This window comes from Schistocerca gregaria, chromosome 10 (assembly GCF_023897955.1).
Source record: "Schistocerca gregaria isolate iqSchGreg1 chromosome 10, iqSchGreg1.2, whole genome shotgun sequence".
Lineage (NCBI taxonomy): Eukaryota > Metazoa > Arthropoda > Insecta > Orthoptera > Acrididae > Schistocerca > Schistocerca gregaria.
The window spans coordinates 224,393,012-224,416,721 of NC_064929.1; the positions used below are offsets into that span (position 1 = coordinate 224,393,012).

Sequence of the window (23,710 nt, forward strand, 5' to 3'; positions counted from 1 at the left end):
GAGTCATGATACTTCAGATCTCTTAAACTTTAAAAGAAGAACTAAATGTAAACAAGTGAAAGCAGGGTTAATGAACAGCTGATCCCATGGAGCTATACATATAGCTTTGGGTGGTATGTTGCACAGAACTGTTACAGTATTGTGCTGGTGTTTATTTGGGGCAGTGAGAAGTGACCATACATACGTGACTCTCTTAGAACTAGTGCTGTTGATGAAATATCAATATATCAATACTTTTTCCAAAAAATATCCATATTTATCGGAGATAATTTTTTCATTGATATTTCAATATCAAAATGGCAATATCAGGTGCCCATATTTTTATTTCATGTTTTTTTTCAGTAAATATTTGAAGTTATTCTTTTGAAACTATAGTAGAACATAATTTTACTTTCACAATGTCAATGAGTCTTACTACTTTTTGAGCTTTCATCACGTCCAGTCTTTCTCAGTTTGATGAAGACTCCAAAGCACAGTTCATTTTTTAACGCCACTAGTGTGCTATTTCTTCATATTGGCATTCTTCAAAAAACAGTTGTTGAAAATATAGAACAAAAATCTAAATGACAAGACTGGTTTTTTCCATGGGTGGAGATGTGGGAGGAGAAACGCTGACGTAACGGTGCTCGGCACTACCAACAGAAACTGCAATGTTTAACTTCACCATGCAATTTTGACACTACAATTGATAGGTTGCTGGCATTTGCACAAATAAAAAACCAGGGAACTCAACATGACGTGTTCAGGACAATTCCAATGTGCAACAAAACTCAATGAGAGACCCATCAGACACCTTATGCAGTTACCATTACTACAAAGTGGTTATCGCCAAGTGTGAACATGCTCATTTTCCTTTAAATCCCTGCTCTAAGGTGTTTAAGCAGGCTGCTGACTTGCTGAAGTACAGAATATCTAATAATAAATCAATACTTAATAATAGTTGGAAAGTTCTGGTTCAGAATTAAGAATTTTTAGTCATTTCCTTTAATCCTAAAGAAATCAAAACTTAAATATATAGCTCTAAAACCAGTGTGCATTCAATATTCTTATAGGCCAGTATATCAATATTTTCTCCGTCAATATATCGATACTTTTTTTTTGAAATATCGAGGGCTGATAATGATATATTTTTAAATATTGATATATCGAATTCTCGATGTTTTTAAAAATATCAACAGTCCTACTTAGAACACATCAGGTAGGCAGTCTGCTAATTGGGAGGGGCAAAGCGGTGGGATAAAGTGAGGGTCAAAATTCTGCAGTGTCACCTAGGCTTGATTACTGCATGCAGATTCTGATGGATGTAGACTGCATTATGGGGAGCACCAAGTAAAATGATGAAAGCTGAATTAGCCGATTCTTGACAATTATCTTATAAAAGCCATCTAATATATGCCACTCCTCCAGGGAGTGCAAAGACAAGACTAGAATAATTATACCACTAATTAAAGATTAATAAGGGCACGATATACATGAATGGAATAGAAAGGAACATTGACCTGTAGTACATGGTAAGTACTCTATGCCATGCATTTCAATGGTTCTCAGAATATGTATGTACATGTAGTAATAAAGAGGGTTACACAGGATATACTAGTGTAGAGAACTGCATGAAAGAAATGTTCAGCTTCAAGACCAAAGCAACATGAAATTTTCTCATTGAATATCCTTCGAATGGTGATCACGTATTTGCCTATTGCCTTGATTGCTTGTATTACCTTCCTCTTGAGACAATCTTGTGATTTCTGCCGACTCTGTATAGCAATACATGAATATTTTAGAACAGAGCTGTGGCTATGGCTACCAACTGCACCACACGGTGTACTGCCGGTTGGTTGCAAACTGCACCCAGCAGACCTTTATCCTCAAGTCAAAACGCCAGCAGTACCAAAAGGGGGCTGGGACGAGGTGACTCAACTCTTATCAGGCACATGCACTGATGCCGACGGCAGCTCCAGGTCTCACTGGCCCAGTGAATAACTACAATGATCAGACATGTTACCATTCGATGCTGTGGCACAATTAGAGGCAGAAAGAGGAGTGACTTTCAATGTGGACTATCCTTGGATGTCACCTAAACCACATATCCATGAGGTGCATTTCAACTATTCTAAAGCTGTCCAAGTTGACTGTTGGTGAGTTATTGTTAAGTGGAAATGTGAAGGAACAACCCACACCTAAACCAAGACCAGGCAGACTTCATCTACGGATGGATAGGGACTTTTGAGCACTGTGGAGAGCAGCTTTAAGAAATCTGTATGAAATTAATGAAAGGAGTCACTCATGAGTTTCAACATGCTACCAGCAGCACAGATACCACAATGACTTGTATGTGGGAAGTTAAAAATAATGGTGTACAATGGTTTAGCAGCTTCTGATAAGCCACACGTTTCTATTCTCAGTGCTAAGCAACATTCAATATTGTGTTAAGAGCAACATTACTGGAAATAAGGGATCTGGAGTTAAACATCACAGTATGCCCGGTGGCAATTTGATGAAACAGGTTACGTCTGGTGAATGACTGGAGAATGTTACCCATCATGAAGTATAGGACCAACAGTGAATTGTGGAGGAGCGTGTTTTACAGCATCGGGACATTTCTTGTGATTATAAAGCTTTAGAAAATGCTTTATGTCGAAGGATATGAAGACATTTTACAGAGCTGTGTACTTTGCATTCAGTAGAGCAGGGGTTTGGAGACAGTGATTGAATGTACCATCGTGACAAAGCACCCTGCCATAAAGCAGCATTTGCGAAGCAATTGTTTGTGGACTATAACATTCCCGACATGGAATGATGCCTAAAGTTCCCATCTGAACAAAAGGGGACCTTTGGGATGAGTTAGAAAGTCAACTTCGCTCCAGACCCCAGTGCCCAATATCCAACAACATTCTCTGGTTGCAGATCTTGACGAAGAATGGGCTCCCATTGCTCCACAGACATTCAGACATATTTGGACATCTCTGTGCAGGCATAAAAGAGGAGCATTGAAACTTAATACATTCTTGGTACTCAAATAGAGAAATTCTTACCATGAGGGGGAAGTGGGGGGAGGGGGGAGGGGACATGTCAGTCAGGGTGTGCATGAATAAAACAAAAAGAATGGGATATTTGAGACACAGTGGTTCATTGTTGTGTCAGTATAACCAAAATAACTCAAGGTGAGTTGGGCCAGAGGGTGTGAGCACAAGCCATCAGCTGTGTTTGAAGGCAGAAGTCCAATACAGCACCTACACTGTGCCATGCTGTCAGAGATACTCCAGCGACCACACACCTGACTTGCTTATTATGTTCTCTATTGGGTAAATGCAGTGTGTGGTACGCTAGTGGATTCTGCAGGGAGCTCATAGAATGAAGTGTTTCTGCCTTGAAGGACATGCTGGGTTGTCACGTAGGAACTGTGGGAACTTTTGCTTGTAGTAGCGTGCCACTTCAGGACATGAAAGAAAACTTAATTTTGTCAATAAAGTATTACTGAATTACTCCTGGTACCCCAGACTGGCTGGCCATCTTCTACATCGTTCTCCTCCATCCCTTCTTGGAAGAAGTGGCCACAGGCATTGGTGGTTTCACACAATTTGTACACAGACAGGACTTCAAAACTACAGAGGAATGCAATGGAAAATTGTATAGAAACCACTGAAGGCTATGTATGCCTCATGACCACATTTTCAGTTGTATTACTATGGAGGCAGGTTCAATCTGTATATTGAGCAAGCAATGAAGGAAACAAAACAAAAATTCAGAGAAGTTATTAAAATCTATGGAGAATAAATAAAAACTTTGAGGTACGCTGATGACATTGTAATTCTACCAGAGACAGAAAAGGACTTGGAAGAGCAGTTGAACGGAATGGATAGTGTCTTGAAGGGAGGATATAAGATTAACATCAACAAAAGCAAAACAAGGATAAAGGAATGTAGTCAAATTAAGTCGGGTGATGTTGAGGGTATTAGAATAGGAAATGAGATACCTAAAGTAGTAAAGGAGTTTTGCTATTTGGGGAGCAAAATAACTGATGATGGTAGAAGTTGAGAAGATATAAAATACAGACTGGCAATGGCAAGGTAAGCGTTTCTGAAGAAGAGCAATTTGTTAACATCGAGTATAATATTAAAATGTCAGGAAGTCGTTTCTGAAAGTATCTGTATGGAGTGCAGCCATGTATGGAAGTGAAACATGGACGATAAATAGTTGGGTCAAGAAGAGAATAGAAGCTTTTGAAATGTAGTGCTACAGAAGAATGCTGAAGATTAGATGGGTAGATCACGTAACTAATGAGGTGGTGTTGAATAGGATTGGGGAGAAGAGAAGTTTGTGGCACAACTTGACAAGAAGAGGGGATCGGTTGGTAGGACATGTTCTGAGGCATCAAGGAATCACCAATTTAGCACTGGATGGCAGCGTGGAGGTTAAAAATCGTAGAGGGAGACCAAGAGATGAATACACCAAGCAGATTCAGAAGGATGTAGGTTGCAGTAGGTACTGGGGGAGATGAAGCGGCTTGCACAGGATAGAGTAGCATGAAGAGCTGCATCAAACCAGTCTCAGGACTGAAGACGACAACAACAACAACATACTATAACATGGGTTATTCATGACAAAGACCTGTGTTCCACTGAGGGCACTCACCCTGGTGAAATATGGTCTTGTCTTCGATAAACATTTTATGCTGTGTGAAAAATGTACTGTGGATGCCCCAATCTGTGATCTGTGCAGACAGTATGTATGCAGTGACACAGCATAGCAGAAGCAATGTATGGTATGGTGAGTGCAGTAGTACTTGCTTGACGTGAATATTTATCCCTTGAAGGTGTCATGAACAACTCAGAGAAAACTGATATACTAAAATATGAATGCCGAAGATAAATGAAGATTGTAAATCTTAGATATTAAGATGAGTTCTACGTGGTGCGAGTGCCATGGAAGCCAAAGAAGAAGAAGTCAGGATGACAATCGCTGTCATTCCAAAATGAACAACAAAAGAAGACTGTAGGGAATTAATTAATTACTTACTTCTTGGATTTGTGATAAGTTTGTTTATTAAGTGCTTAAATGTGAATATTTAATTGATATGTAAAAAGTGTAATGTGGCTGGTAAATGCAGAAAGATTTTGAAAATAAGTTTTTATGAGATTTTGTAGCCAGTAGGTGGCAAACATAATTTTGCACTACTACAGAGTTTTCCTTCAGGCGGTGAAGAAATACAATATAGCTACAAGTGCGAACGCATAGCAGGAATACAGCTTCAAGGAGTGACATGAGTGCAGCAAGAAAAGACTTAATGTAGAGGTAATTATGAACATACAACTGGCATGTCACATTCATTGAAATAGTACCCTGGGTAACTACTCTCCAGCAGTTACATTCCAACAAGAATACATCTTAAAGAATGGTTTTTGCCACCGATAACCAAATTAGCGTCAGCTAGACAGCACTGGGCCTGGTGGTTCAATGGCAAGGCTGAGGCCCAGAATTTGAAAGGTCATGGTATCAAAACATGGAATATTTCAGTCTGTCTTTATTATTATTATTATTATTATTATTATTATTATTATTATTATTATTAGCTGAGCTGTGAGTTACACAATCACAATACAATTAAAAAACAATTCTTTTCAGTAGACTTTGCCTTCTTGTTTAATTGCCAATAGTTCCGTACTCTGGTGGCAAGAGATTCAACGCATTTCCATACAACATAAAGAAAGAAACTTGGAGTGTCTGCCAATTCAAAAGAAAATTAAAAACATATCCCATTGCCCAACTTTCTACTAATTTATAAAAGAAAACATTGTACATTATAAGCTGTATTGTGCTTTATTAAGATAGTGCTATTAGCTAATTTTGGCCATAATTCATTATCAAGCACTGCCAACTCTTCCTGAACTGCTGCCAAATCAGCATCTACTTCCAAGATAAGCCACTGTTTATCAAATACTGTGTAGCAAAAGTGACAATTACTGTATTTACAGAAGTGACACTCGTACACGAATACTGAACATAAAATGGCATTACAAGTTAAGAAAAACAAAAATAAAACAATTAACATACACAGACATTTGCATACTTACAGATATAGTATGACAAGGATGGAACAGGTAGTTGGCTGTGGCCATATAGTAGGAAGCATCCGGAATTTCCTGAATTAATTTTGAGAGATGATGGAAAACTAGGATCAGGATGACTGTATGAAGACTGGAGCATCCATCCTCCTACAACAGTACGTACATTTGTTCATAATAACACTGATGGTATTTGGTTGCCATGCTATGATCATGAAAGATGACACGTAAGGGAATTTTATGCAAAACTGTTTGACAATAAGAATTATTTTACGGCAAATCAGCTACATAATTTAGGAGTAGTTTTTAAGCGTAAACATTATTCACACCACAATGAAACTTATTTTACGAGAGAATATGAAAATTGTTAATTTAGATTTTAAGATCGTTTATTGTCACAGAAACGGTGGTTAGGTTAGTTCACAGCTACTGCACAATCGAGATAAAAAAAGTAATTTGATAATATTCAACTATTCGTTTTGTGAATACTGACGTTACAAAAAACTTGTAGCTGCTATTACGCAAAATTATTGATATTTTCGTAAAATTAAACACTAAAACTTAGCTATAGCTGTGGGATACAATGTCGATGCGGCGTATTTTCTCACTAATAAATATTATCTACTAACTACAGATTAATTCAATACATTACAATAACTGTTAACGCACTGAACTTCTGTAACTACGAAACATTAAATAGTTACGTCTAAGCTACAATTACAGCTAACCAGAGAACGAAATTCAATAATTAGAATCTTGGCTACATTACAAACCTATATTTCGCCGCAAGTTCCATCCAAAAAATATTGTCGAATCTGCTGAGCTGAAAATTCAAGGAAACTACGAATAACCTCAGTATAGAACGTCGAACACTTTCAATTCCAGCGCTCGGAATATTTCCTCAGTTCCTCATCTCTCATTGGCTACCTAAAACTATCCTCCCATTGGCTAAGGGAGCTGACGCATTGCCAACATATATGCTTGGAAAAAAGGAGTGGTTGACACGATCCTGACATGTACTGAAAAACTGCATGTTGGATTTCATTGCTGCCAATCAATTTTTGTGCTGTTAAAGGACCTATACATGCACCAATTTGTCTATCCACCTATCACGCACACTATTTCGCCCAACAAATTATGTCGTATTTTGCGTTGTCGTGGTAACCGTCCCACCAAAGTTCATATGCTGTCACTGCGAGTGGAATATTTTTGTGATGATGTAAGGCTAAAGGCGGTCAAATGTCCCAGATTCTGCGGGACCGTGCATCAATGGAACCTCTAATCCCGCACTGGAAGAATTAGCAAAAAAAAGGCCCGCAAAACGCCCGACATGTCCCGCTATTTTGCAATTTTCACATTCCATCAATCACAGCTTATTTGCTTGCTTCGTAGGAAGTATCGATCGACTTGTCAATACAGACACTCTGTTTGACTATATGCAATACAGCAATAGCATTCGTTGTCAAATGCAAACGAAAGAGAAAGAAATACAGAATAAGATTTTTTTAGCCAGTACACCTCCCGCGAAAAGTTAACCTATTAGTCTGTTACGTGTGGGATGTTCAGGTGAAATCATCTGGCTTTGCTTGGAGCAGGATACTGCTGCGTGCTACCCATTGTGCATCGAATAAATTTCACACAGATGTAACATGCATTCTTGAAAGCGAAATATAAAACACCTCTTGGAATGCGGTACTTATTTGTAGAAAAGAAAATGAAATAGAATTAAGGGTTTTGTAGTGAATTCGTGAAGCTAATAAATATGAAAACCAAATAAAATTTATGCCAACAGATTGACCTGTAACGTAGCCTAATGTTTGCATTTGCACGATATTCTAACGCATTTTGCCTTGTTAAGAGAACCTATATTTCATAATGGACTATTCTTTCACATTTATTTTAATGCAAAGTCCATTACATAACTTGTACCTCATACTCTAGCCCTAGTAATGTTTTAAACTGAGAGTTTACAAGTAGTGGAGTGGAGGAATTTCATAGTAACTGCTTTGTGTCTATTACTAGCAATGGCTTTTTTTCTCCCTAAAGTAGCTTTTTTTTATATAAAAAGAATGATATAGAATTAACTGGTATAGTCTACAGAAGCTGTCTGCAGTGGCTTTTGCTGTCACCTAATGAATAATTTGACCTGTTGCACATTCCTGAACGCTCCTTCATGTTGACATTTATTGAGTGAAACAATGAATTAACTTGTATCTCATCTATGAGATTTAGTTTGCAAAGACATACACTTTTATGTATTATCATTATGGTAGATATTGTATTGTGGCTTATTGGACTTCACGAGAGCAAAATGGAAGATTGAGACGCCAGTGTGGTATGTGAACAACAGACCCACTGACCGTTTGCAGTGTCCCCTTAATGTTGTCATGCCATCACTGAGAAAATACTCATACATAGAGTGTATCAATAGAAACCTCAAACTTTCTGCAGATGGTGCAGTTATCCATAATTAACTACTGTCTGAAAAAAGCTGCATAAATATTCATTTGGATCTCAATAATATTTCAAAATGGTGTAAGGGTTGGCAACATGTTTTTAATGTCCAGAAATGTAAAATTGTGCACTTCACGAAACAAAGAAATATAGTTGCCTGTGACTATAATTTCAGTGAGTGATTGTTGGAATTGACCAACTCACACAAATACCCGAGTGTAGGCTCAGTGATGGGTAAAGCAGGTGATAGATTTCAGTTTAACGGCAGAACACTGGGGGAGTGCAATCAATCTATTAAGGAGATTCCTTATTAACCACTTACGCGACCAGTTGTAGTATACTGCTCAAGTGTCTGGGACCCATACCGTATAGCATTAACAGGGAATATTGAACGTATCCAGAGAAGGGTGGCACAAATGGTCACAGGTTTGTCTGATCCATGGAAGCATCTCAGAAATACTGAAGGAATTGAACTGGAACTCTCTTGAAGATAGACGTAAACCATCCCAAGAAAGTCTACTAATAATGTTTCAAGAACCATCTCGAAGTGATGACTTTCGGAATATACTGCAATCTTCTATGTTTTGCTCACATAGGGATGGTGAGGACAAGATTAGAATAATTATTGCATTCAAACAATCCTGCTTCCCATGCTCCATACATGTATGGAATGGGAAGAAACCCTAATAACTGGGACATATGCTCTGCAGTGCACTTCACATGGTTTGCAGAGTATAGATGTTGATGTATTTGGAAGGAGTGGTGAGAAATAAGAAAGAATAAGCTCCTGTCTCTGGTCAGTTAAACTGACTGCTCAATATTTATATACCTCTTTCCAGTCACTCAGATGAGTTGGTGCCAAACTAATGTTTAATAAATCTCAAAAACTACAATATTTGACTTCTCCAATCAGTTGGAATAAACACAGCACAGCCCATCTCTGTAAACAGTGACTGAGTTAAGGCAAGAAACTGGGCAGTAGGCCTAAACCATCAGTCACAGTAAAAATTCACTGAAGGTCTGACGAGACCACACACCATCAACTGGCATACCTATTGGATTAACTGAAACCTTCAGTACTGATTCACCAACTCAAATCAGTCTTTCACCTTTCAACCTAATCTAGGCATCAAGCCTACATATCAGTATTTCACTAGTAAGACTCTGTATTCACATTCATTGGCATCACCAACTCACAACCAAATCGTCACCTTTGAACCTAAACTATAAGTGTGGCTATGGTACAGGTCAGTCTGCTTTGTTTCTGGAGTTTCTGGGGTACTGCCTTCTGTCTGGGATCTGTGTAGCCATGCTTATCCCCACAACTGACACCGTATATAGTACAAGTTGGAGACTGGTGAGTAGGCCTACTGCTAAGGCTTTTGTTATGCCCCAGAATGAAGACATTCTCAGTCTTTGTCATGAAGAATCTATTGAGGATCTGATCAAAAACAAAAACTAGACTTTATTACTGTCATTTGCCAAAGGAATCAAGATAACTATTAAAATCCGTTAGTCATCCCATACATGCTGAAATAGCCATATTGAATACCGCATGTTCAAATACAGAAAATTTTTAACTTCGATAGAAGTATTTTTATTTATGGAATGTAATTATTTGATTCACAAACTGTAAGAAAAATTATTTCAGGTATGTTGAGAAGAATTATTGTAAAAAATTTAGTTAGTTGAATGTAATTGTTGAGATTCAAGTTGAATGTAATTGTTGAAATTCAAATGGCTTCAGCAGATTTCATTTTCTTGTCAAGAAAAGGCACGGTCAAATAATTAGAATGTTGTAGCAATAGAATGATTGGAAGTGTTACCGGACTTTATGTACATGTTGTATTTAACAGTTGTACCTGCTAAAAGCTCTATTCAGTATACATACAATTGGACAGGGAAATAGCGACATCCCATCAAGCTATGGCTTGTTTTAGGGTCAATTAAAACAAAAAAGCTTCCCCTGCCTAAAGAATGTCCCATTAATTTAGAAACTTTTGACAAGGCACTTACCAGATAGTCAGACACTCCAGAAGGCATTATTAGTATGTGTAACGAAGAAAATAAATCATTGGGTCAACTAATTTCATACACTTAACAAAATTTCATTGAAACATGCAATCAGCGAAAAATAAAACATAGCGATTTGAAGTGGAACTCCAATATCATGCAGGACTAATTCTGGATATTGAACGTGCACAAGAAGGGCAGCACAAATGGTCACAGGTTTCTTTAATGCAAAGATGGTGATGGAACTGAAATGGCAGACTCTTGAAGACGGACGTAAACTATCCTGATACAGTTTATTAACAAAGTTTCAAGAACTGGCTTTAAATGATTACTCTAGGGATATGCTACAACCCCTTACATTTCGCTCACACGAGTGTGAGGATAAAATTAAAATAATTACTGCATGCACAGAGGCATTCAAACAATCTTCTTCACACTCTCCATACGTGAATGGAATAGTGAGAAACCCTAATAACTGGTACAACTAGATGTACCCTCTGCCATGCACCTCATAAGGTTTGCAGAGTAAAGCTGTGGATCCATCTAAATCCTTGCATTTGTCCTCTGGCCATCCTGCTTAGCCATTTTGCACTCACTCCCTGTCAATCTTATTTTTTAGACATTTTTATTCCCTTTAGCTTGCTTCATTGTCTGCATTTATGTGTTGTCTCCTTTCATCAATTAAATTTAATATCTATTGTGTTATCCAAGGATTTATATTAGGCCATGTCTTTTTTTCCAATTTGATCCTGTACTGCCTTCACTATTTTATCTCTTAAAGCTACCCATTTGTCTCCTACTTTATTCCTTTCCCCTGTTCTAGTCAATCGTTGCTTGATGCTCACTCTGAAGCTCTCAACAACTTCTGGTTCTTTCAATTTATCCAGTTCCCATCTCCTTAATTTCCTACCCTTTTCCCATTTCTTCAGTTTTAATCTACAATTCATAACCAATAAATTGTGCTCAGAGTCTGCATCTGGCCCTGAAAATGTCTCACAGTTTAAAATCTGATACCTAAATCTCTGTCTAACTATTACATAATCAATCTTAAACGTTCTGGTGTCTCCCAGTCACTTCCACAAATACGAGGTGGAATACAAAATTTTATGGACTGGTGCTGCCAACTGGAAAGTTGCAGTAGTAGATCTTTGCACCGCTAGGTGATGAGAGCTGCATATCTGATGAATCAGTGTGTGGAGTGGCATTCAGTTAGGACGACATGTTGCACGTCTACAGTGATTTTCTTAATACTCCGTGTTTGGTGTGTGGCGATTTTATGATGGATCTGTGAACAGAACAGCGTGTGTGTATCAAATTCTGTGCAAAATCACAGGAAAAATGCTATGGAGATCCTTGCAATAATTCAACAAGTGTTCGGGGGATAGAGCAGGAGTCATACACGTGTGTTTGAGTGGCATGCTCAGTACAGTGCAGGCTGTACAGACGTTGAAGATGATGCTCACACTGGAAGGTCCGTTAGCCGCAGAATGCCAAACATTGTTGCCCAACTTCAACAATTCGTTTGTGTGGATCAACGTCGAACCATTAGAGACCTTGTGGATTTAGTGGGTGTTAGTTATGGGACATGTTAACGAATGTTGACTGATGAATTGGACATGCATCGTGTCGCCACAAAATTTGTGCCAAGGATGTTGACTGCTGATCAGAAGGCACAGCGTGTCGAAGTGTGGATGGACCTTCTTCAGACCGCATCTGATGGTGGAGTGCAAGTTCCCATCTCCGCAGTTCAAAGGGACTGGTGTTGGGTGGGAGAAGCCAAATGGCACATACGGTGTAGCAGGTTCCTAGGTCCCTAGAATTATGCTGGAGGGCATGCTCCGCTACTGGGTATTGGACATCTCAACATCTCAGCATAATTCTAGGGACCTAGGAACCTGCTACACCGTATGTGCCATTTGGCTTCTTCCACCCAACACCAGTCCCTCTGAACTCCGGAGATGGGAATTTGCACTCCAACACATCCTTTCATCCCGTCATCCCCCTGGACTGAACCTACGTTAAACAACCTAACTCCCATTTACTCTTCAGTCTTCTCCTCTTTCCCTTTCCTCTTTAGCCATTCATACATCTTTTCATCCTACATCTTTATACTATATACCTCTTTACTTCTGTATGCATCCTCTTTGGTTTGAAGCTGGCACAGTACTTACAGTAGAATATCTTTGGCTTCCCTCTGACAACCATGCCTCCATCCTTGCTACCCTCCCTGTTTTCCTTTCCCTGTTGCTTCATAACCTGGGTTGTGAGTAACTAAATCCACTTTCCCCTCTTCCCTTTCTTTCTCCTCTCTCCTCCCTGATGAAGGAAAATTTATTAAGAAAGCTAGGAACGTAAATTTTCGGTTGTTTTTTGTGTATCTATCGGCTGTACTGAGCTGAGGTAATTACTGACCAGCCCTTCTATCTCTTTGTTAGTATTTGTTTTAAATCATAGATCTATGTTTCATGGAATAATAATTAGTGTCTGTAGACATGGTGTCAAATACTGTTTCATGTAACACATGTAAATTAAGTGCATAATTATTTTTGTATTGATGGTGGTCCAATTCCATTTACATTTGTGTCTCAAGTTCATTTTCGTTCTATTTCAAGTACAATGATGTGTCAAAGCATTGCAAAAAGTGCATTATGTGGTGGGGAGCTACTTGACATTCAGTTGGCTAAAGCTTGGTGACACTGATGGACACAGTGGTGGGAGATGTGCTCCTCGGAGCTGCTGGAAAATGCAGGAAAAGGTTATGTTATTGCCACCACACAGAGAAGGCTGGTTTGGTTTTTTCTTATGTGAGAGTGGACATTTGCTAACAACTATAGGAGACTTTTTTTCTTCCTGATCAGCAGTGCAGCCAAGAAACAGATTATGAACAGACTTGTGAGAGTGACTTTGACTGTTGGAACATGTGACAGTAATTTGTTATACAGGGACTTTAGTTTATGCATCACGGCTTGGATTTGGAAGAACTAGTGTATAAACGCACTTACTAATTTGAGAATACTAAAAGGAGGCATTCGTCACTTGTGTACTGCTAGTTAAGTTGATAATGGGACATTCTTCTGGACAAACTCACATTTTTATTTCATTAAGTACCACCATTCAGTAGAAAGCTGTATTTTGCTGAATAAATCAGTTATGCAAAACATAAATCTGGAATGCAGCATACATTACTACTGACACTCCACATTTTTAACTGACAGAGTCACACATTAGCCCAGGAGAGTTAAGCCAAAGGTGAAATATTGCAATTTATTATTGCGTACAGACGAAAACATACAACATGAGACGACAAAAAAAATCAGTCACATAAGTATGACAAAGGCAGGTCACAAAGGCAACAGTACAAAAGAGTTACACGCTGTATCCCTTCGGCAATTATCTTAGCATTTGGTAAATAGTGTTGCCATACAGCTCCCACCACCACGCGCCCCCTCCCCACTGGTGGGGTGGAGCTGGTGTCCTAGGAGTATTTGTAGTGTGGCACCTGACACAGGTACAGACTTGTGATGGCTTCTGTAATTTATGGACAGTGTCCAGTGGTGGCAAAGGCTGTGATGTTGAAGATGAAGGAGTCGTTCGTCATAGGCTTAGTGCGAAGGGCATGATGTTGAGTCACAGTAACGTTTGAGAACACAATATTGTCTGTGGATCAAGGTTGTAATGATGATAGCTTGCGAGCCTTGAAAGTTACAGGAGCTCTGGGAGTAGTCTGAATGCGATATTTTGCACTATGTGAAATAAAAGAACTAGGCGTAGGTTGAACCGTAGCAGCTATGACCAGAGAAACTCATGATGCTGATGCAAGCTGGGGCAGAGAAAAATCTCTGTATTTCATACAAATTTTGGAATTTGACAGTTTATATTCAGTAGAAGTGTTTGCTTTTTCCTTCCTTTATTGATGAAGCACACTTTAAAATATGAGAACCGTTCGAGATGTAGTTATGGGCATGAGGCCTGCAACCATTAGAATCTACATTGGTTGGCAAGGGATCTTGTGCAGGAAAGCAGTGAATCCCACTATGATGTGGTTTGACATGAGACATGGTGTAGTGCAGAGGATGCGAGCTGCTTGGTTTACCAAGCCATACATAAACTGCCTCAAATCCCATACGGATTTGTGCTTGCCATGTGGAAATATCTTTGTTAAAATGGTGCAAGAAATGAATGCCAAGAATGCCAAGAATGTGGCATCAGCTAGAAGGAAATTCCACTGTAATGGTCACCTGAAGCCTAGGCTCACACTCACAGTTCATTTCCCAAATGTAGAAATTTTGGAGTTATTAGCACCTGTAAGCCAAGAGTCAGCTTATGTTTGTTCATCTTTATTACTGGCAGTACTCTGACATCTGATCCTGACCCACTGAAGTATGTGCATGGAACACAAGTGACTGTGACATATAATCAGCATGGCCCACAAGAAGTACCTGGAATGTTTTGTCACTCCTGAGTTTTGTAAATATCAACACTGCCAGTGCTCGGTGTAAAAGCAGATCCCTTGACTAATTTGGCAACAGCTGTTTGTTGGTCACATTTGTTCGCAAAAGCATTGAAAAGTTGCAAAGAAATGCAAACATCAGTTTTGTCATTGTTGAAGGGTAGGCATTGCTTCTAGGAACAGTGGCCAGCTGGGTAAAACCCAGTCACTATTGTCATTTGTAGGGGCAAGGAGAGATGCTCTTTCACGCTTGAGTTCCCCATGGTACCAACACCAGCCTGAAGTTCATTCGTACGTACTACAGCACTTGTTACTGTAGCTGTTGTCTTCTGAGCAGGTGTTAGGCAACATTTTGTTTGTCACTTCTTTGAGCAATCACTGGAAAACACTTACATCTTGCTCCAGCATATGAATCTGTTCCGCTAGCAGAAGCTGCTGCCTTCTAGCAGTGTCTGGTGAGACTATTACTGTGATGCTATTATCAGTTTGAGGGGACACACTCAAATTGATATTTTGCAAAATACTGCCAGCAATGGTCAATGTGAAGACTCATTGTAACTGTTTATGATAAACACAACATTTTTAACTGTGGATGAGAGTTGATTAACATTACTAAGACAGCACCCGAGTTTCACTTGTGCACTGTTGCAGCCAGTGCCAGAGCCGAGACTCAGGTACTGGATTGCGAGATTAAAAACAAGAGCTGCATAGGGTTACTTCAGAAATTTCAAAGGCGATGCCAAAACTGTCATGGAAATTTGTCACCAAAAACCTAATTATTTAGGAACTGTTGTATGCATAGGGTCTTTATTTACGTACATGGCAAACCACATGTTCCTTGGTGTATTGATATTTGCACACAGACGGGGAGGCATGAATAATGTCTGTCAGTAAAAATAGAGACTGAGCAACCAAAGTACCAAATATAAGTGTGAACTGTAATGTGGCATCACATGCCATACGCCATAAATGAAAGTTTCAGTAGCTTGAACCAGAGATATATGCTGCAGAATTACTGTCAGTCAGACATCTGGCTCAGCAGACAACACTTACTCATGTTAATATAATCAAGCATGATGGTTTCATGAGATGTTTCAGTGCGAGTGCAGAGATACTGCAGTGCAGGATGTGACAAGTTGAGAGTTTAAGTCAGACAGGATGGATAAAACAACTCTTCTGGAGAACCTGAGCATCTTGGTTTGCCTCCTGGTCTGGCACAAAGTTTCAACTTTCACCATTGCAATGCCGTGTTTGGCTTGGAGACACGATTTCCCACCTACTCCTTTCCTTTCTTTATTTTTTATCTGTTTAAAAAAAGAGCTGTTGCCAGAGAAGTAAAAAGAAACCATTAGCTCACATAATCCTAGTATTATTATGCAATGATTCACTGTAAAACTAACACTAGCCATATCCTATTGTCTGTAATGCGCTGGTGGCAATTTGTTACTAAGGTATTTAAATTTCATGATGTATTCTTGTATTGGATTGCAGATATAAATAGGTAAACGGTTCCACTTCTTTATTCCTCTACCAACTTACGAGTGTTTGCCTCCATTGTTGTTCAGTAATCTCAGACCTCAGACTTATTTTGTACTGATGGTATCTTCCTTTATATACTCTGTTAGTAATCATTTTATGTCTGATGTTTTCCTAGCCATTCTCCCAGATGTAAACTGGGTAAATTCCCTCTTCTCTTATGCTTCTTCATGCGGGAATTTCTTATTTAAGATTTTTAACAATTTTTGCAACAGTGCTTGTCCTATAGTGTCTCATTATATACCTACATATACTTATGCACTGAACAACATGTCGTGTTTAAAGTTCCTTGGGGTCCTATTGGTTAAGAAGTTAAAATGCAGTGCTTCTGCAGATAAATTAAACAAGAAGCTAAGTTCAGTGTGTTATGTCCTCGATAGCATCTCTCACTGTATTGATCTAAAAACAAGTGTGTTAGCTTTTTTTGCATATTTTCACTTGCTGTTGCTGTATGGAATTATTTTCTATGATTATGCACTTCAAGTAAATAAAGTATTTATTCAGCAAAAATGAGCAGGAAGAGTAGTGTCTAAGTAGATAATGTGGAGGTACATGTTGCTATTGAAGGTAGCAACATGTCTCACTTCCTTTCTATTGTGCCAATGGAAGATGGTTATGCAGAAATCCTGATTTATGGTAGTAGTGGTAGAGGAAAGACTGCATACTGTGGATGAATCTTTTATTTATAGGCAGATTCAAAACCCAAATGTAAGCACAGTAAAGCCACAGGGTGCGATGGAGGGCAAGTGTTTTACTGGTGGGGAAGGAGCCATTAACACTATCATGTCACGACTTGGGAGTGCCATGAAGAGGTCAGGATGACAATCGCTGCCATTCCAAAATGAAAAACAAAAGAAGACTGTAGGGAATTAATTAATTACTTCTTGGATTTGTGATACTAACAATACATCTGTTGACAAGTTTGTTTATTAAGTGCTTAAGTGTGAATATTTAATTGATATGTAAAAAGTGTTATGCGGCTGTTAAATGCAGGAAAATCTTGAAAAGATATTCTTACAAGATTTCGTAGCCAGTAGGTGGCAAACGTAATTTTCCAGCACTACAGCGTTTTCCTTCAGGCAGTGAAGAAGTTCAATATAGCTACGAGTGCTAACGCATAGCAGGAATACAACTTCAAGGAGTGACGAGTGCAGAAAGAGAGGTAATTATGAACATACAACTCACAGGTCACAGTCACGGCAATGGTACCCTGGTTAAGTACTCTGTTGCAGCGAATACCAGTGGTAACACTCCAACAAGAATACATCTTCAAGAACAGTTTTTGCCACTGATAACCAAATTAGCTTCAGCTAGACTGCACTGGGCCTGGTGGTTTAATGGAAAAGCTTAGGCCTAAAATTTGAAAGGTGGTGGTATCAAAATCTGCTCAGGACATGGAATATTTCAGTCTGTATTTAACTTTGAAAGTCTTACATCAGATCACAGAGTCAAGAGGAATAAAAATAATAATAAACATCCAAACAAATTCAAATACTATCACATCACAGCCAATACAGATTAAGCGTGGAATATACCAAGGAGACTCATTACGTCCTTTCTGGTTCTGCCTTGCTCTGAACCCACTATCCAACATGGTAAATAATACAAATTATGGATACAATATTACTGGAACATACCCACACAAAATCACACATTTGCTATACATGGATGATCTAAAACTACTGGCAGCAACAAATCAACAACTCAACCAATTACTAAAGATAACAGAAGTATTCAGCAATGATATGAATATGGCTTTTGGAACAGACAAATTTAAGAAAAATAGCATAGTCAAGGAAAAACACACTAAACAAGAAGATTACTTATTGGATGACCACAGCGACTGCATAGAAGCGGTGGAAAAACAGATGCCTATAAATATCTAGGGTACAGACAAAAAATAGGAATAGATAATACAAATATTAAAGGAGAACTAAAAGAAAAACATAGACAAAGACTAACAAAAATACTGAAAACAGAGTTGACAGCAAGAAACAAGACAAAAGCTATAAATACTTATGCTATACCAATATTGACCTACTCATTCGGAGTAGTGAAATGGAGTAACACAGACCTAGAAGCACTCAATACACTTACACGATCACAATGCCACAAATATAGAATACATCACATACATTCAGCAACAGAAAGACTCACATTAAGCAGAAAGGAAGGAGGAAGGGGATTTATCGACAAAAAAAACCTACATTATGGACAGGTAGACAATTTAAGAAAATTCTTTATAGAACAAGCACAAACTAGCAAAATACACAAAGCAATCACTCATATAAATACATCGGCTACACCACTGCAATATCATAACCACTTCTACAACCTTTTAGATCACACAACATCAACAGGTACGAAGAAAGTAAATTGGAACAAGAAAACACTACATGGCAAGCACCCATATCATCTAACACAGCCACACATCGATCAAGACACATCCAACACATGGCTAAGAAAAGGCAATATATTCTGTGAGACTGAAGGATTCATGATTGCAATACAGGATCAAACAATAAACACCACATATTACAGCAAGCATATTATTAAAGATCCCAATACCACAACAGATAAATGCAGACTTTGCAAACAACAAATAGAAACAGTAGACCACATCACAAGCAGATGTACAATACTAGCAAATACAGAGTACCCTAGCAGACATGGCAATGTAGCAAAAATAATACATCAACAGCTTGCCTTACAACATAAACTTATAAAACAACACGTTCCCACATACAAGTATGCACCAAAAAATGTGATGAATAGAAATTATACTGGAACAGAACCATTATAACTGATAAAACAACACCACATAACAAACCTGACATCATACTCACCAATAAAAAGGAGCAATTAACACAACTAATCAAAATATCCATACCCAATACAACAAATATACAAAAGAAAACAAGAGAAAAAATTGAAAGGACATGTGGCATCAGGATGAAGTTGACATTATACCAATTATACTATCAACTACAGGATTCATGCCACACAATATCCACCAGTACATAAACGCAATACAGCTACATCCAAACTTATATATACAACTACAGAAATCTGTAATTATTGATACATGTTCAATTACCCGAAAGTTCCTAAATGCAATGCAACACATACCGTACAGTTAAAAGGAAGTCACGCTTGATCAAGGTCCGCGTCACTTTCCATTTTTTGACCAGACATAACATCTGAGAACAGAAAAAAATATAATAATAATTTATTATTATTATTATTATTATTATTATTATTATTCCTCCCCATGAAACATGGACCTTGCTGCTAGTGGGAGGATTGCGTGCCTCAGCGATACAGATAGCCGTACTGTAGGTGCAACCACAACGGAGGGGTATCTGTTGAGAGGCCAGACAAACATGTGGTTCTGGAAGAGGGGCAGCGGCCTTTTCAGTAGTTACAGGGGCAACGGTCTGGATGATTGACTGATGTGGCCTTGTAACGCTAACCAAAACGGCCTTGCTGTGTTGGTACTGCGAACGGCTGAAAGCAAGGGGAAACTACAGCCATAATTTTTCAAGAGGGCATGTAGCTTTACTTTATGGTTAAATGATGATGGTGTCCTCCTGGGTAAAATATTCCATAGGTAAAATATTCCCCCATTAGGATCTCTGCAAGGGGAGTACTCAGGGGGACATTGTTATCAGGGGAAAGAAAACTGGCGTTCTATGGATTGAAGCGTAGAATGTCAGACCCCTTAATCGGGCATGTAGGGTAGAAAATTTTAAAGGGAAATGGATAGGTTAAAGTTTAGATATAGTGGGAATTAGTGAAGTTTGGTGGTAGGAGGAACAAGACTTCTGGTCAGGTGAATACAGGGTTAAAAATACGTAATCAAATAGGGGTAATGCAAGAGTAGGTTTAATAATGAATAAGAATACAGGTAAGCTACTACAAACAGCATAGTGAACGCATTATTGTGGCCAAGATAGATATGAAGCCCACACCTACCACATAGTACAATTTTATATGCCAACTAGCTCTGCAGATGACGAAGAGATTGATGAAATGTATGATGAGATAAAAGAAATTACTCAGATAGTTAAGGGCGACGAAAATTTAATAGTCATGGGTGACTGGAACTCAATAGTAGGAAAAGGCAGAGAATGAAACATAGTAGGTGAATATGGAGGGGGAGTAAGGAATGAAAGAGGAAGCCGCCTGGTAGAATTTTGCACAGAGCATAACTTAATCACAGCTAACACTTGGTTCAAGAATCATAAAAGAAGGTTGTATACATGGAAGAAACCTGGAGATACTGGAAGGTCTCAGAGATTATATAATGGTAAGACAGAGATTCAGGAACCAGGTTTTAAATTGGTTATGAACTGTAGATTAGAACAGAAGAAACTTCAAAAAGGTGGGAATTTGAGGAGATGGGACCTGGATAAAAAGAAAGAACCAGAGGTTGTACGGAGTTTCAAGGAGAGCATTTGGGGACAATTGACAGGAATGGGGGAAAGAAATACAGTAGAAGAAGAATGGGTAGCTTTTACAGATGAAATAGTGAAGGCAGCGGAGGATCAAGTAGGTAAAAAGATGAGGGCAGATAGAAATCCTTGGGCAACAGAAGAAATACTGAATTTAATTGATGAAAGGAAAAAATATAAAAATGCAGTAAATGAAGCAGGCAAAAAGGAATACAAAAGTCTCAAAAATGAAATCTACCGGAAGTGCAAAATGGCTAAGCAGAGATGGCTAGAGGACAAATGTAAGGATGTAGAGGCTTATCTCACTAGGGGTAAGATAGATACTGCCAACAGGAAAATTAAAGAGACCTCTGGAGAAAAGGGAACCACTTGCATGAATATTAAGAGCTAAACAAGAAAGGGTAAGCAGAAAGGTGGAAGGAGTATATAGAGGGTTTATACAAAGGCAATGTTCTTGAGGACAATATTATAGAAATGGAAGAGAATGTAGGTCAATATGAGATATGATACTGCATGAAGAGTTTGTCAGAGCACTGGAAGACCTGAGACGAAACAAGGCCCCGGGAGTAGACAACATTCCATTAGAACTACTGACAGCCTTGGGAGAGCCAGACCTAATAAAACTCTACCATCTAGTGAGCAAGATGTATGAGACAGGCGAAATACCCTCAGACTTCAAGAAGAATATAATAATTCCAATCCCAAAGATAGCAGGTGTTGACAGATGTGAAAATTACCGAAGTATCAGTTTAATAAACCACGGCTGTAAAACACTAACACGAATTCTTTACAGACGAATGGAAAAACTAGTAGAAGTCAGCCTCGGGGAAGATCAGTTTGGAATCCGTAGAAATGTTGGAACACAGGAGGCAATAGTGACCCTAAGATTTATGTTAGAAGCTAGATTAAGGGAGGGCAAACCTACATTTCTAGCATTTGTAGACTTAGAGAAAGCTTTTGACTGGACTACTCTCTTTAAAATTCTGAAGGAAGCAGGAGTAAAACACAGGGAGCGAAATGCTATTTACAATTTGTGCAGAAACCAGATGGCAGTTGTAAGAGCTGAGGGGCATGAAAGGAAAGCAGTGGTTGGGAAGGGAGTGAGACAGGGTTGTAGCCTCTCCCCGATGTTATTCAATGTGTATATTGAGCAAGCAGTAAAGGAAACAAAAGAAAAATTTGAAGTAGGAATTAAAATCCATGGAGAAGAAATAAAAACTTTGAATTTTGCCGATGGCATTGTAATTCTGTCACAGACAGCAAAGGACTTGGAAGAGCAGCTGAACAGAATGGACAGTCTCTTGAAAGGAGGATATAAGATGAACATCAACAAAAGCAAAACAAAGATAATGGAATGTAGTCAAATTAAATCGGATGATGCTGCGGGAATTAGATTAGGAAATGAGATGCCTAAAGTAGTAAATGAGTTTTGCTATTTGGGGAGCAAAATAACTGATGATGGTCGAAGTAAAGAGGATATAAAATGTAGACTGGCAATTGCAAGGAAAATGTTTCTGAAGAAGAGAAATTTGTTAACATTGAGTCATTGAGTATAGAATTAAATGTCAGGAAGTCGTTTCTGAAAGTATTTGAATTGAGTGTAGCAATGTATGGAAGTGAAACGTGGACAATAAATAGTTTAGACAGAAGAGAATAGAAGCTTTCGAAATGTACTGCTACAGAAGAATGCTGAAGATTAAATGGGTAGGTCACATAACTAATAAGGAGGTATTAGATAGAATTGGAGAGTACAGATATTTGTGGCACAACTTGACTACATAGAAGGGATTGGTTGGTAGGGCATATTCTGAGGCATCAAGGGACCACGAGATTAGTATTGGAGGGCAGTGTGGAGGGTAAAAATCGTAGAGGGAGACCAAGAGATGAATACACTAAGCAGATTCAAAAGGATGTAGGCTGCAGTAGGTACTGGGAGATGAAGAAGCTTGCACAGGATAGAGTAGCATGGAGAGCTGCATCAAGCCAGTCTCTGGCCTTAAGACCACAACAACAATAACATATTATTATTATTATTATTATTTGAGCTGTGAGTTACACAATCACATTACAATTAAAAAGCAATAATTTTCATTAGACTTTGCCTTCTTGTTTAATTGTGAAGAGTTACATACTCTGATGGGAAGAGATTCAACAAGTTTCCATACAACATAAAGAAACTTAGAGTGTCTGCCAATTCAGAAGATAATTGAAAAATATCTTATTACCCAATTTCATACTAATTAATATTAGAATACATTGTCCACTATAGGTTGTATTTTCCTTTAATATCAAAGTAGTGCTATTAGCTAATTTCGGCCATAATCCATTATCAAGCATACTTGCTACGTCTCGCTCATCATTCTTTTATGTCACATACATAAACTCAGAAGTCATGCTCCGTCATTAACAAACCAATGTTACGATGGAGAATGACTCACATACCATATTGAAATATATCATTAACATACATAACATTAAGTTATCAATGCCAGATGAGTAGCAGCTATACAGTGCAATTTAGATGGCACCAGCCTTTTATTCACAGAAGCAAATTTCTTTCTGATTTAAGCTACTCAATTAAATTTAGTCGACATAAGCATGAAAAGTGTTAAGCAGTGTTATGATAATTTGGAGGTACAGCAATAGAGATGTTTTGTTTCTACAATTTCCTTGTCTTGTTAACAAACCATATATCCTGCCTCATTCGACAACTGTAAAGGCTTTCTTGATGGGATCTATGG

General features: G+C 38.4%; 1 long non-coding RNA gene across 1 annotated transcript in view; it reads right to left on the minus strand.

Moving 5' to 3' along the window:
• Positions 1-23,710, minus strand: part of LOC126293611 (uncharacterized) — a 52,120-nt gene that overhangs the window by 25,729 nt on the left and 2,681 nt on the right. Inside the window, exons 2-3 of the long non-coding RNA XR_007552319.1 lie at positions 19,645-19,715; positions 6,072-6,212 (exon numbers count right to left, since the gene is read on the minus strand). This is a non-coding gene — a long non-coding RNA (uncharacterized LOC126293611). The remainder of the gene's footprint in view (positions 1-6,071; positions 6,213-19,644; positions 19,716-23,710) is intronic.